At 33.9% G+C, this 15,879-nt stretch overlaps 5 non-coding genes across 5 annotated transcripts; all 5 read left to right on the top strand.

Moving 5' to 3' along the window:
* The first annotated feature begins 2,513 nt into the window (after positions 1 to 2,513).
* On the top strand, positions 2,514 to 2,585 carry Trnag-ucc. Its single transcript has one exon. It is a non-coding gene; the product is annotated as a tRNA-Gly (tRNA).
* A 3,153-nt stretch (positions 2,586 to 5,738) lies between these two features.
* Trnag-ucc lies at positions 5,739 to 5,810 on the top strand. The gene has a single exon. It is a non-coding gene; the product is annotated as a tRNA-Gly (tRNA).
* Positions 5,811 to 8,961: 3,151 nt separating this feature from the next.
* Trnag-ucc lies at positions 8,962 to 9,033 on the top strand. The gene has a single exon. It is a non-coding gene; the product is annotated as a tRNA-Gly (tRNA).
* A 3,019-nt stretch (positions 9,034 to 12,052) lies between these two features.
* Trnag-ucc lies at positions 12,053 to 12,124 on the top strand. The gene has a single exon. It is a non-coding gene; the product is annotated as a tRNA-Gly (tRNA).
* A 3,033-nt stretch (positions 12,125 to 15,157) lies between these two features.
* Trnag-ucc lies at positions 15,158 to 15,264 on the top strand. The gene is made up of 2 exons: positions 15,158 to 15,194; positions 15,230 to 15,264. It is a non-coding gene; the product is annotated as a tRNA-Gly (tRNA).
* Positions 15,265 to 15,879: the final 615 nt, after the last annotated feature.

Below are 15,879 nucleotides of genomic sequence, written 5' to 3' on the forward strand. Positions count from 1 at the left end.
GCCAAAAATGAGTAACATTGCATCATCAAATTGTTTCGTCCTTTTACTATTTCAAGGATAGGGTAAAAACCTGTAAACTTTCCTCTATTAAAATTCTACCCGTAGTTTATGGATTTTGAGTACGAACTATGGTTGTGTTGAAACTTTTCTATCGGTATTTTTCATTCCAAAACTCATTGGTGTTGGTAGAGTTGAGCAAAAGGTGGAAGAGTAAGACCCTTGAATGGTGCATATTTCAAATGCTAGAGGGGTACTGGTTAATTTCAAATTAATAACAAGTAAAGTGTGTATAGTATGAACCATAAAAGAGATCACCGTGGCTATCAAGGCTACGGCAAACCTCGGGACTAAGACTATTCTTTTCAACAAATTTTATTCATGATGGTATATAAATGGGATCGAACAACAGGCTATGCCTATGTCAGTTCTCTCCTGCACACACTAAGACTAGCAGAGTCTAACAACTTGTATCTTGAAAGATGTTTCGTTTATAATTCTAAATAAAATTGTAAAACATATAATAGAGCTGAAAGTTGTGGTTACGTTACATCACTGAGGGGGTTGTTGAATGCCAGCTACTACTTGGGTTTTGATTGAACTGTATCAGAGTGTCAAAAAAGCATTTTCGGTGTTGTAATTTCTAGGTTGACTGGACTTTGACACTACAGTAGAAACAGTTCTGTGGCGTTCTGATGCTCTCTGATATATTGTTCAAGGTTTTTAAAACAAACTGTGCGAAAACATGCCCCATTTTAAGTGCGGACAAATTAATGTTCATAAAACATGCCCTATTTTAAGACAACAAAGTCGGCAACAAGCCGGACAATAGTATTAAGCCTTAAAACACCTGGTAATAACCGATCAGTGCTTTATTGATGTCTAATGTGCCGACAGGAACATTCTTAATATAGATTTTGAAAAAAATGAAAGCATATATATAATACAGTTTACATGTAGTACTAGTTTAGATAATCTGTTATTGCCAAAAGTTGTACATTTGATTAAACATGGATTTATACCTTTACTACCACTGACGAGTTCTAGATCGAAAAAAAGGGTCACATGATGCAGTTAAATGCTTATTTTGTTTGTCTTCCTACACCAAGAAACACTTACTTCCTTATTTCGTATTTCTAGTGAAATTTAAGGAGAATGGTTATATCCATGAGTCATTTCAAGCCTTAAAGACAGTTGCAGCGTTGTGCATAAAATATAAAATAACAATTTAAAAATATGTCGCCCAAATCGTTATCATTTTCATCTATGCATTGTTTTGTCGTCAATTTGACTTAGATACAGGAAGAGATCGATGATAAGGATGGTCCCCACAATGGTAACCTCATACAACTATGTAACAGGAAAACCAGTCTAATACTTTCCCGAACCTGCAGTGAATACAAGAAAGACTCCGATAACAACGGACGGCATTAAATAGCTTTTATAAAGACAGGCAATACACATACAATATGACGAAACCCAACCGTGTTATTTAAGAATGAAACTGCTTTTAAATGCCATTCATAGGCAATATGAATGTAGTGGACGTTCATGTTGCCTATGAATGACATCTTAAAGCAGTATAATACTTAAATTTACAGTTTGGACATTCATATTGCCTATGAATGACATCTTAAAGCAGTATAATACTTATATTTACAGTTTCATGCGTTTCAGTCCTTACAAAAATAATAACGATATGAAAAATTTGAAAATCCCGCCAATATCCTCTGTGAAGTTTTGTCATTTCGTATAGTTTTATTTGATAGTTTTCATCGTTATGATCATAAGAGTGCATTTAAAGCACAAGAATAACATTAGCACCACTGCTCATTAACATCGCACGTTAATAACGTCACACCGCGGAAGCATGTTTGTAAAACTCACAAATCAGTACTTCGGTCGCGGTGGGAAAACATGTCGCCATCCAGTTATTTGTTGAAATTGAATTCACAATTGTTGAATGTTGAGCAGTCAATGGAACCCCGGGGTAGACATTATATTGCTAGTATTCTGCATTGTGAACATTAAAGATTCGTGTGTCTACAATACAACCTATCGTAAAGAAATCCCAAACGAGAGTCAAACGTGACTTCCGCATTGTTTGTAAACCTTAAGGTCACGTTAATTGCTTGGTTTACACAGTGGCAATGCAGCGCAAATGTAAATATTCGATATTTAGTTTGCGTATAGATACAAGTGGCAATAAATGCCACATAGGTTTAGGTCTATGCAAACTACAGTTTTACCAGCTGTGGAAGTATATGAATTAACCATTTCATAAAATGTTGACATTTTACAATAAAACTAAGAGCTCTCCTACACAGTGTGTGCTACTCTACAGAGATAAACATCCTCTACTGATGTAGTTTTACCATGTACAGTCTGTCTAACATATTGACGTGGCGTGCTGAGCCTAGTGATGTTTTGACCCGGAAACATTAAAAAAACAGCTTACAGCGGCAAACAAAATTCCTTTAACAGTTTTATTTAAAGAGAAGCAGTTCATACTCAAGGCGTCGGTGGTGTAACGGTCAGCATGGTTGCCTTCCAAGCAGTCGATCCGGGTTCGACTCCCGGCCGACGCACATATATTTTACATTTACTGATTATTTAAATGAGTGTATAATGACAAATATCTCGGTCAACCCGCAGCATAGTTATTTTATTGGTGTCAATATGACGAACAGATGCGGTCTAGATACAGCATAGCTGTAAGTAAAATACATTTATGTGGTATAAATTGCAGTCAAAGAGGTATAGACATACCGTAGCTATTTATTGTATATTTGACAAGCAAGTTTACCATATCATATAGCTGATTAAGAATATAACTATTTGTGTTATCTATATAAGAAGCATATTTCGAAACATTGTCTTCAGGTTGGTAGGTATGGATTATGAAAAGTCTTTGTGACGTTTCGATGACTAGTACGATATGTACACTGTCACCTCCATCAGACAAATGACCAGTGAAGCGAATGCACACAATAGTGTAAAATGTGTACGAGTTGTCCACAATATCGATGTCGATACGGCTAAGCTGTAAGCGTATGTACAACAGTTGTTATATATGTACCGAAATGACTCGATTCAGCTGAGCTTCGTTTAATATTTGGTCATATATTAGAAGCAAGTTAAGTTGATATCCATCTACGTTGACATATCTTATCAGCCTTTACAAAAGTACTCTGTACTGAACAAACATCACATTATCTGGTGGTTTGTGTTCAAATAATAGAAGAAAACTAACAGAACTATTTTGAAATTGAAGATAGCACAAGGTGTAATAGACACAATAAAACATACTTAAAGAGCTATAGATTTGTCGTTATGTTTGTTAACTTGGAAAGAGTTTGAAAACAGTAGACACTTTAAAAATATTGTTTCCTTTTTCTGATTTCCATCAATAAAACAGTTTTACTCACCAGTTAGGTATCAATAATATGAATCAGGCAAACGCTTTCTATCTCTGGTAGTTATTGTGATGTTAAATGTCATAAACGTTTTCGTGGAGACGAAAAGATATATTAATTGAAATTATGGTACAATCTATATGAAATAGACACTAGCTTAAGTTCTTTTATCGATACAATATCACAAACTTTGGATATGCATTTAGACCTGTATATTATTAAAACATGTAACTGAAATATTTTATCAAGATTTTGGTAGTTTCGGCTGGTAACAACCATTCTTTTATTGACTCAATCTTACCTCTCGACAGCTAGTTAAAGAGGAATTAAACTTCGGACTACCTAAGTATGTACATGTATATGAACTTTGGATAAGGTGTCAGTTTGTTGATTGCAGTTTTGTTGAAAACGAGATTGACAAGTCATTTTGTTGATGAACTTTTCTATAAAGGACTTATTTCTGAACATACTTTATCCGCTATGTTTCATATCAATAACAAAGGGATTCAAGTGCAATTCACTCAATGATGAAAAAAGAGACACGTTAAAAATGATTAGTAACACCACTGCACTGTATTGCTGTTTCGTCCTTGTTCTGTTTCATGGGTCTTCATGTAAACTTTCCTCTATTTATATTTTACTCTTGTGGTATGGACTTTGAGTTCGGGTAATGGTTTTGTTGAAAACATTTTATTCTATTGTTCCATTTCCTTCTAGATTTAATTGGTGTTGCAAGAGTTCAAAAACGTTGAAATTCAAACCTGTTAAGACTGAGATTAAAATAGAAAGGTGGATATGTAAGACTCCTTAATGATACATATTTCAAATGCTAGATGAATACTGGTTAATTTCAAAGTAACAAAAAGTAAAGTGTGTATAGTATGAACCCAAAAAGAGATCACTGTGGCTCTCAAGGCTACGGCAAACCTCGGGACTAAGACTAGCAGAGTCTACCAGTTTGTATCTAGAAAGATAAATGGAAGACACAAACATGTGATTTCACATTTAATATTTGTAATAGATATCATATAACTTAAAGCCGATGTTTCATTAATCGTTTTAGATAAGACATATCATATCATATAGCTGCACTTTGTGTGGTAACTTAACATCACTGAAGGGGCTGTTGAACTTTAAGCTAATACTTTGGTTTCAAAATAACTGTATCAGATTGTAAAACACTTTCATTGTTGTAATTTCTAGATTGACCGGACTTTGACACTATGATAGAAACAGTTATGTGACGTTCTGATACTCGCTGATAAGTTGTACAAGAATATGTTGAAAACAGACAGTGCGGACAAATTAATGTTCATAAAAACATGACCCATTTTGAGACAATAAAGGTTACAACAAGCCGGACAATAGTTTTAAGTCCTGAAAACTTGAAAATAAACGATCATCGCGTCTTTAATTCCTAAATGGATGTCAAGAACATTCCTAATATGGGTTTTGAAAAGTAAAAAACTCAAAAATAGTTCTTATTGCACTGTTTATATGAAATACTAGTTTAGATTAAATGTTGTTGCCAAAAGTTGTTAATTTGATAAGACATGGATTTGTGTTTAATCCTTTGACCTTTACTATCAATGCTGAGTCCAAAATAGATAAAAACGGTCAATCGGTGCTGTTAAATACTTGCCTTGTTTGGCTTTTTGCAACAAGAAACTTGTTTTTTATAGAGTTACTTCCTTACTTCATATTTCTGGTGATTTTTCCAAGAAAATGATAACAATGTATGAAGATATTGTCCAGATCGTTATAATGTTTATGTTTGTACTGTTTTCTCGTCAATTCGATTTTGGAAACTGGAAGAAATCGATGATTACGAAGGGTCCCCACAATAGTTACCTCAAACAACTATTTAATGGGAAAAACAGACCAAAAACAACGGAGAACATTAAATAGCTTTAATAAAGACAGGAAATACACACACAAATAACAAGAGGAAACGATGACGGTTACGAAATCAATGAGTATTGTTAGACGTTTAGTTTGGGTATAAATAAAAGTGACAATGACTTCAGATAGTTTTAGGTCCATGCAAACAACAGTTAACAAGTAGAAGTAAGGCAGTAACCATTTTATTAAAAAGAATGACATTTTTCAATAAACCTAAGAGCTCTCCTACACAGTGTGTGCTTACTCTACAGAGATAAACATCCTCTACTGATGTAGTTTTACCATGTACAGTCTGTCTAACATATTGACGTGGCGTGCTGAGCCTAGTGATGTTTTGACCCGGAAACATTAAAAAAACAGCTTACAGCGGCAAACAAAATTCCTTTAACAGTTTTATTTAAAGAGAAGCAGTTCATACTCAAGGCGTCGGTGGTGTAACGGTCAGCATGGTTGCCTTCCAAGCAGTCGATCCGGGTTCGACTCCCGGCCGACGCACACTTATTTTCATTTACGGATTATTTAAATGAGTGTATAATGACAAATATCTCGGTCAACCCGCAGCATAGTTATTTTATTGGTGTCAATATGACTAACAAATGCGGTCAAGATACAGAATAGCTGTAAGTAAAATACATTTATGTGGTATAAATTGCAGTCAAAGAGGTATCGACATACCGTAGTTATTTATTGTATATTTGACATGCAAGTTTACCATATCATATAGCTGATTAAGAATATAACTATTTGTGTTATCTATATAAGAAGCATATTTCGAAACATTGTCTTCAGGTTGGTAGGTATGGATTATGAAAAGTCTTTGTGACGTTTCGATGACTTGTACGATATGTACACTGTCACCTCCATCAGTCAAATGACCAGTGACGCGAATGCACACAATAGTGTAAAATGTGTACGAGTTGTCCACAAAATCGATGTCGATTCGGCTACGCTGTAAGCGTATGTACAACTGTTGTTATATATGTACCGAAATGACTCGATTCAGCTGAGCTTCGTTTAATATTTGGTCATATATTAGAATCAAGTTAAGTTGACATCCATCTACGTTGACATATCTTATCAGCCTTTACAAAAGTACAATGTACTGAACAAACATTACATTATCTGGTGGTTTGTGTTCAAATAATAGAAGAAAACTAACAGAACTATTTTGAAATTGAAGATAGCACAAGGTGTCATAGACACAATATAACATACTTAAAGAGCTATAGATATGTCGTTATGTTTGTTAACTTGGAAAGAGTTTGAAAACAGAAGACACTTTAAATATCTTGTTTCCTATTTCCGATTTCCATGCATAAAACAGTTTTACTCACCAGTTAGGTATCAATAATATGAATCAGGCAAATGCTTTCTATCTCTGATAGTTATTGTGATGTAAAATGTCATAAACGTTTTCGTAGAGACGAAAAGATATATTAATTGAAATTATGGTACATTCTATATGAAATGAGACACTATCTTAAGTTCTTTTATCAATACAATATCACAAACTTTGGATATGCATTTAGACATGTATATTATTAAAACATGTTACTGAAATATTTTATCAAGATTTTGGTAGTTTCGGCTGGTAACAACCATTCTTTTATTGACGCAAGCTTACCTCTCGACAGCTAGTTAAAGAGGAATTAAACTCCGGACTACCTAAGTATGTACATGTATATGAACTTTGGATAAGGTGTCAGTTTGTTGATTGTAGTTTTGTTGAAAACGAGATTGACAAGTCATTTTGTTGATGAACTTTTCTATAAAGGTCTTATTTCTGAATATACTTTATCCGCTATGTTTCTTTTCAATAACAAAGGGATTCAAGTTCAATACACTCAAAGATGAAAAACAGAGACACGTTAAATTTATGAGTAACACCACTGCACTGTATTGCTGTTTCGTCCTTGTTCTGTTTCATGGTTCTCCATGTAAACTTTCCTCTATTTATATTTTACTCTTGTGTTATGGACTTTGAGTTCGGGTTATGGTTTTGTTGAAACCTTTATATTCTATTGTTCCATTTCCTTCTAGAATTCATTGGTGTTGCAAGGGTTGAAAAACGTTGAAATTCAAACCTGTTAAGACTGAGATTAAAATAGAAAGGTGCATATGTAAGACTCCTTAATGATACATATTTCAAATGCTAGATGAATACTGGTTAGTTTCAAAGTAACAAAAAGTAAAGTGTGTATAGTATGAAACCAAAAAGAGATCACTGTGGCTCTCAAGGATACGGCAAACCTCGGGACTAAGACTAGCAGAGTCTACCACTTTGTATCTAGAAAGATAAGTGGAAGACACAAACATGTGATTTCACATTTAACATTGGTAATAGATATTATATAACTTAAAGCCGATGTTTCATTAATCGTTTTAGATAAGACATATCATATCATATAGCTGCACTTTGTGTGGTAACTTAACATCACTGAAGGGGCTGTTGAACTTTAGGTTAATACTTTGGTTTCAAAATAACTGTATCAGATTGTAAAACACTTTCATTGTTGTAATTTCTAGATTGACTGGATTTTGACACTATGATAGAAACAGTTATGTGACGTTCTGATACTTGCTGATATGTTGTACAAGAATATGTTGAAAACAGACTGTGCGAACAAATTAATGTTCATAAAAACATGACGCATTTTGAGACAATAAAGGTTACAACAAGCCGGACAATAGTTTTAAGTCCTGAAAACTTGAAAATAAACGATCACCGCGTCTTTAATTCCTAAATGGATGTCAAGAACATTCTTGATATGAGTTTTGAAAAGTAAAAAACACAAAAATAGTTCTTATTGCACTGTTTATATGAAATACTAGTTTAGATTAAATGTTGTTGCCAAAAGTTGTTAATTTGATAAGACATGGATTTGTGTTTAATGCGTTGACCTTTACTACAAATGCTGAGTCCTAGATAGATCAAAACGGTCAATCGGTGCTGTTAAATACTTGCCTTTTTTGGCTTTTTGCAACAAGAAACTTGTTTTTTATAGAGTTACTTCCTTACTTCATATTTCTGGTGATTTTTCCAAGAAAATGATAACAATGTATGAAGATATTGCCCAGATCGTTATAATGTTTATGTTTGTACTGTTTTCTCGTCAATTCGATTTTGGAAACAGGAAGAAATCGATGATTACGAAGGGTCCCCACAATAATTACCTCAAACACCTATGTAACAGGAAAAACAGACCAAAAACAACGGAGAACATTAAATAGCTTTATTAAAGACAGGAATACACACACAAATAACAAGAGGAAACGATGACGGTTACGAAAGCTATGAGTATTGTTAGACGCTTAGTTTGGGTATAAATAAAAGTGACAATAACTTCAGATAGTTTTAGGTCAATGCAAACAACAGTTAACAAGTAGAAGTAAGGCAGTAACCATTTTATTAAAAAAAATGACATTTTTCAATAAACCTAAGAGCTCTCCTACACAGTGTGTGCTACTCTACAGAGATAAACATCTTCTACTGATGTAGTTTTACCATGTACAGTCTGTCTTACATATTGACGTGGCGTGCTGAGCCTAGTGATGATTTGACCCGGAAACATTAAAAAAACAGCTTACAGCGGCAAACAAAATTCCTTTAACAGTTTTATTTAAAGACAAGCAGTTCATACTCAAGGCGTCGGTGGTGTAACGGTCAGCATGGTTGCCTTCCAAGCAGTCGATCCGGGTTCGACTCCCGGCCGACGCACATTTATTTTACATTTACGGATTGTTTAAATGAGTGTATATTGACAAATATCTCGGTCAACCCGCAGCATAATTATTTTATTGGTGTCAATATGACTAACAAATGCGGTTTAGATGCAGCATAGCTGTAATAAAAATACATTTATGTGGTATAAATTGCAGTCAAAGAGGTATCGACATACCGTAGCTATTTATTGTATATTTGACAAGCAAGTTTACCATATCATATAGCTGATTAAGAATATAACTATTTGTGTTATCTATATAAGAAGCATATTTCGAAACATTGTCTTCAGGTTGGTAGGTATGGATTATGAAAAGTCTTTGTGACGTTTCGATGACTAGTACGATATGTACACTGTCACCTCCATCAGACAAATGACCAGTGAAGCGAATGCACGCAATGGTGTAAAATGTGTACGAGTTGTCCACAATATCGATGTCGATACGGCTAAGCTGTAAGCGTATGTACAACAGTTGTTATATATGTACCGAAATGACTCGATTCAGCTGAACTTCGTTTAATATTTGGTCACATATTAGAAGCAAGTTAAGTTGACATCCATCTTCGTTGGCATATCTGATCAGCCTTTACAAAAGTACTCTGTACTGAACAAACATCACATTATCTGGTGGTTTGTGTTCAAATAATAGAAGAAAACTAACAGAACTATTTTGAATTTTCCGATTTCCATGCATAAAACAGTTTTACTCACCAATTAGGTATCAATAATATGAATCAGGCAAACGCTTTCTATCTCTGGTAGTTATTGTGATGTAAAATGTCATACACGTTTTCGTGGAGACGAAAAGATATATTGATTGAAATTATGGTACAATCTATATGAAATGAGACACTATCTTTAGTTCTTTTATCAATACAATATCACAAACTTTGGATATGCATTTAGACCTGTATATTATTAAAACATGTTACTGAAATATTTTATCAAGATTTTTGGTAGTATCGGCTGGTAACAACTATTCTTTTATTGACGCAAGCTTACCTCTCGACAGCTAGTAAAAGAGGAATTAAACTCCGGACTACCTAAGTATGTACATGTATATGAACTTTGGATAAGGTGTCAGTTTGTTGATTGTAGTTTTGTTGAAAACGAGATTGACAAGTCGTTTTGTTAATGAACTTTTCTATAAAGGTCTTATTTCTTAATATACTTTATCCGCTATGTTTCATTTCAATAACAAAGGGATTCAAGTTCAATACACTCAAAGATGAAAAACAGACACGTAAAAAATGATGAGTAACACCACTGCACTGTATTGCTGTTTCGTCCTTGTTCTGTTTCATGGTTTTCCATGTAAACTTTCCTCTATTTATATTTTACTCATGTGGTATAGACTTTGAGTTCGGGTTATGGTCTTGTTGAAACCTTTTTATTCTATTGTTCCATTTCCTTCTAGAATGCATTGGTGTTGCAAGAGTTCAAAAAACGCTGAAATCTAAACCTGTGACTGAGATTAAAATAGAAAGGTGAATATGTAAAACTCCTTAATGATACATATTTCAAATGCTAGATGAATACTGGTTAATTCCAAGTAACAAAAAGGAAAGTGTGTATAGTATGAACCCAAAAAGAGATCACTGTGTCTCTCAAGGATACGGCAAACCTCGGGACTAAGACTAGCAGAGTCTACCACTTTGTATCTAGAAAGATAAGTGGAAGACACAAACATGTGATTTCACATTTAACATTGGTAATAGATATTATATAAAGTCGATGTTTCATTAATCGTTTTAGATAAGACATATCATATCATATAGCTGCACTTTGTGTGGTAACTTAACATCACTGAAGGGGCTGTTGAACTTTAGGTTAATACTTTGGTTTCAAAATAACTGTATCAGATTGTAAAACACTTTCATTGTTGTAATTTCTAGATTGACTGGACTTTGACACTATGATAGAAACAGTTATGTGACGTTCTGATACTCGCTGATATGTTGTACAAGAATATGTTGAAAACAGACTGTGCGGACAAATTAATGTTCATAAAAACATGACCCATTTTGAGACAATAAAGGTTACAACAAGCCGGACAATAGTTTTAAGTCCTGAAAACTTGAAAATAAACGATCACCGCGTCTTTAATTCCTAAATGGATGTCAAGAACATTCTTGATATGAGTTTTGAAAAGTAAAAAACACAAAAATAGTTCTTATTGCACTGTTTATATGAAATACTAGTTTAGATTAAATGTTGTTGCCAAAAGTTGTTAATTTGATAAGACATGGATTTGTGTTTAATGCGTTGACCTTTACTACAAATGCTGAGTCCTAGATAGATCAAAACGGTCAATCGGTGCTGTTAAATACTTGCCTTTTTTGGCTTTTTGCAACAAGAAACTTGTTTTTTATAGAGTTACTTCCTTACTTCATATTTCTGGTGATTTTTCCAAGAAAATGATAACAATGTATGAAGATATTGCCCAGATCGTTATAATGTTTATGTTTGTACTGTTTTCTCGTCAATTCGATTTTGGAAACAGGAAGAAATCGATGATTACGAAGGGTCCCCACAATAATTACCTCAAACACCTATGTAACAGGAAAAACAGACCAAAAACAACGGAGAACATTAAATAGCTTTATTAAAGACAGGAATACACACACAAATAACAAGAGGAAACGATGACGGTTACGAAAGCTATGAGTATTGTTAGACGCTTAGTTTGGGTATAAATAAAAGTGACAATAACTTCAGATAGTTTTAGGTCAATGCAAACAACAGTTAACAAGTAGAAGTAAGGCAGTAACCATTTTATTAAAAAAAATGACATTTTTCAATAAACCTAAGAGGTCTCCTACACAGTGTGTGCTACTCTACAGAGATAAACATCTTCTACTGATGTAGTTTTACCATGTACAGTCTGTCTTACATATTGACGTGGCGTGCTGAGCCTAGTGATGATTTGACCCGGAAACATTAAAAAAACAGCTTACAGCGGCAAACAAAATTCCTTTAACAGTTTTAACTAAAGACAAGCAGTTCATACTCAAGGCGTCGGTGGTGTAACGGTCAGCATGGTTGCCTTCCAAGCAGTCGATCCGGGTTCGACTCCCGGCCGACGCACATTTATTTTACATTTACGGATTATTTAAATGAGTGTATATTGACAAATATCTCGGTCAACCCTCAGCATAATTATTTTATTGGTGTCAATATGACTAACAAATGCGGTTTAGATGCAGCATAGCTGTAATAAAAATACATTTATGTGGTATAAATTGCAGTCAAAGAGGTATCGACATACCGTAGCTATTTATTATATATTTGACAAGCAAGTTTACCATATCATATAGCTGATTAAGAATATATTTATTTGTGTTATCTATATAAGAAGCATATTTCGAAACATTGTCTTTAGGTTGGTAGGTATGGATTATGAAAAGTCTATGTGACGTTTCGATGACTAGTACGATATGTACACTGTCACCTCCATCAATCAAAAGACCAGTGAAGCGAATGCACGCAATGGTGTAAAATGTGTACGAGTTGTCCACAAAATCGATGTCGATATGGCTAAGCTGTAAGCGTATGTACAACAGTTGTTATATATGTACCGGAATGACTCGATTCAGCTGAGCTTCGTTTAATATTTGGTCATATATTAGAAGCAAATTAAGTTGACATCCATCTTCGTTGACATATCTTATTAGCCTTTACAAAAGTACACTGTACTGAACAAACATTACATTATCTGGTGGTTTGTGTTCAAATAATAGAAGAAAACTAACAGAACTATTTTGAATTTTCCGATTTCCATGCATAAAACAGTTTTACTCACCAGTTAGGTATCAATAATATGAATCAGGCAAACGCTTTCTATCTCTGGTAGTTATTGTGATGTAAAATGTCATAAACGTTTTCGTGGAGACGAAAAGATATATCAATTGAAAATATGGTACAATCTATATAAAATGAGATACTATCTTAAGTTCTTTTATCAATACAATATCACAAACTTTCGATATGCATTTAGACATGTATATTTTTAAAACATGTTACTGAAATATTTTATCAAGATTTTGGTAGTTTCGGCTGGTAACAACCATTCTTTTATTGACGCAAGCTTACCTCTCGACAGCTAGTTAAAGAGGAATTAAACTCCGGACTACCTAAGTATGTACATGTATATGAACTTTGGATAAGGTGTCAGTTTGTTGATTGTAGTTTTGTTGAAAACGAGATTGACAAGTCGTTTTGTTAATGAACTTTTCTATAAAGGTCTTATTTCCGAATATACTTTATCCGCTATGTTTCATTTCAATAACAAAGGGATTCAAGTTCAATACACTCAAAGATGAAAAACAGAGACACTTAAAACATGATGAGTAACACCACTGCACTGTATTGCTGTTTCGTCCTTGTTCTGTTTCATGGTTCTCCATGTAAACTTTCCTCTATTTATATTTTACTCTTGTGTTATGGACTTTGAGTTAGGGTTATGGTTTTGTTGAAACCTTTTTATTCTATTGTTCCATTTCCTTCTAGATTTCATTGGTGTTGCAAGGGTTCAAAAACGTTGAAATTCAAACCTGTTAAGACTGAGATTAAAATAGAAAGGTGCATATGTAAGACTCCTTAATGATACATATTTTAAATGCTAGATGAATACTGGTTAATTTCAAAGTAACAAAAAGTAAAGTGTGTATAGTATGAACCCAAAAAGAGATCACTGTGTCTCTCAAGGATACGGCAAACCTCGGGACTAAGACTAGCAGAGTCTACCACTTTGTATCTAGAAAGATAAGTGGAAGACACAAACATGTGATTTCACATTTCACATTGGTAATAGATATTATATAACTTAAAGCCGATGTTTCATTAATCGTTTTAGATAAGACATATCATATCATATAGCTGCACTTTGTGTTGTAACTTAACATCACTGAAGGGGCTGTTGAACTTTAGGTTAATACTTTGGTTTCAAAATAACTGTATCAGATTGTAAAACACTTTCATTGTTGTAATTTCTAGATTGACTGAACTTTGACACTATAATAGAAACAGTTATGCGACGTTCTGATACTCGCTGATATGTTGTACAAGAATATGTTGAAAACAGACTGTGCGAACAAATTAGTGTTCATAAAAACATGACGCATTTTGAGACAATAAAGGTTACAACAAGCCGGACAATAGTTTTAAGTCCTGAAAACTTGAAAATAAACGATCACCGCGTCTTTAATTCCTAAATGGATGACAAGAACATTATTAATATGGGTTTTGAAAAAGTAAAAAAACACAAAAAATAGTTCTTATTGCACTGTTTATATGAAATACTAGTTTAGATTAAATGTTGTTGCCAAAAGTTGTTAATTTGATAAGACATGGATTCGTGTTTAATCCTTTGACCTTTACTACCAATGCTGAGTCCTAGACAGATGAAAAAAGTCAATCGGTGCTGTTAAATACTTGTCTTGTTTGGCTTTTTGCAACAAGAAACTTGCTTTTTTTATAGAGTTACGCCCTTACTTCATATTTCTGGTGATTTTTCCAAGAAAATGATAACAATTTATGAAGATATTGCCCAGATCGTTATAATGTTTATGTTTGTACTGTTTTCTCGTCAATTCGATTTTGGAAACAGGAAGAAATCGATGATTACGAAGGGTCCCCACAATAGTTACCTCAAACAACTATGTAACAGGAAAAACAGACCAAAAACAACGGAGAACATTAAATAGCTTTAATAAAGACAGGAAATATACACACAAATAACAAGAGGAAACGATGACGGTTACGAAAGCTATGAGTATTGTTAGACGCTTAGTTTGGGTATAAATAAAAGTGACAATAACTTCAGATAGTTTTAGGTCCATGCAAACAACAGGTAACAAGTAGAAGTAAGGCAGTAACCATTTTACTAAAAAAAAGAAATTTTTCAATAAACCTAAGAGCTCTCCTACACAGTGTGTGCTACTCTACAGAGATAAACATCCTCTACTGATGTAGTTTTACCTTGTACAGTCTGTCTAACATATTGACGTGGCGTGCTGAGCCTAGTGATGATTTGACCCGGAAACATTAACAAAACAGCTTACAGCGGCAAACAAAATTCCTTTAACAGTTTTATTTAAAGACAAGCAGTTCAGACTCAAGGCGTCGGTGGTGTAACGGTCAGCATGGTTGCTTTCCAGTTTAAAAGAGAAAAAAAAGCATGGTTGCCTTCCAAGCAGTCGATCCGGGTTCGACTCCCGGCCGACGCACATTTATTTTACATTTACGGATTATTTAAATGAGTGTATAATGACAAATATCTCGGTCAACCCGCAGCATAATTATTTTATTGGTGTCAATATGACTAACAAATGCGGTTTACATGCAGCATAGCTGTAATAAAAATACATGTATGTGGTATAAATTGCAATCAAAGAAGTATCGACATACCGTAGCTGTTTATTATATATTTGACAAGCAAGTTTACCATATCATATAGCTGATTAAGAATATATTTATTCGTGTTATCTATATAAGAAGCATATTTCGAAACATTGTCTTTAGGTTGGTAGGTATGGATTATGAAAAGTCTATGTGACGTTTCGATGACTAGTACGATATGTACACTGTCACCTCCATCAGTCAAAAGACAAGTGAAGCGAATGCACGCAATGGTGTAAAATGTGTTCGAGTTGTCCACAAAATCGATGTCGATTCGGCTACGCTGTAAGCGTATGTACAACAGTTGTTATGTATGTACCGAAATGACTCGATTCAGCTGAGCTTCGTTTAATAATTGGTCATATATTAGAAGCAAATTAAGTTGACATCCATCTTCTTTGACATATCTTATCAGCCTTTACAAAAGTACTCTGTACTGAACA

The sequence above is a fragment of the Mizuhopecten yessoensis genome, unplaced genomic scaffold (genome assembly GCF_002113885.1).
Source record: "Mizuhopecten yessoensis strain PY_sf001 unplaced genomic scaffold, ASM211388v2 scaffold11145, whole genome shotgun sequence".
In the NCBI taxonomy this organism is placed as follows: Eukaryota; Metazoa; Mollusca; class Bivalvia; order Pectinida; family Pectinidae; genus Mizuhopecten; species Mizuhopecten yessoensis.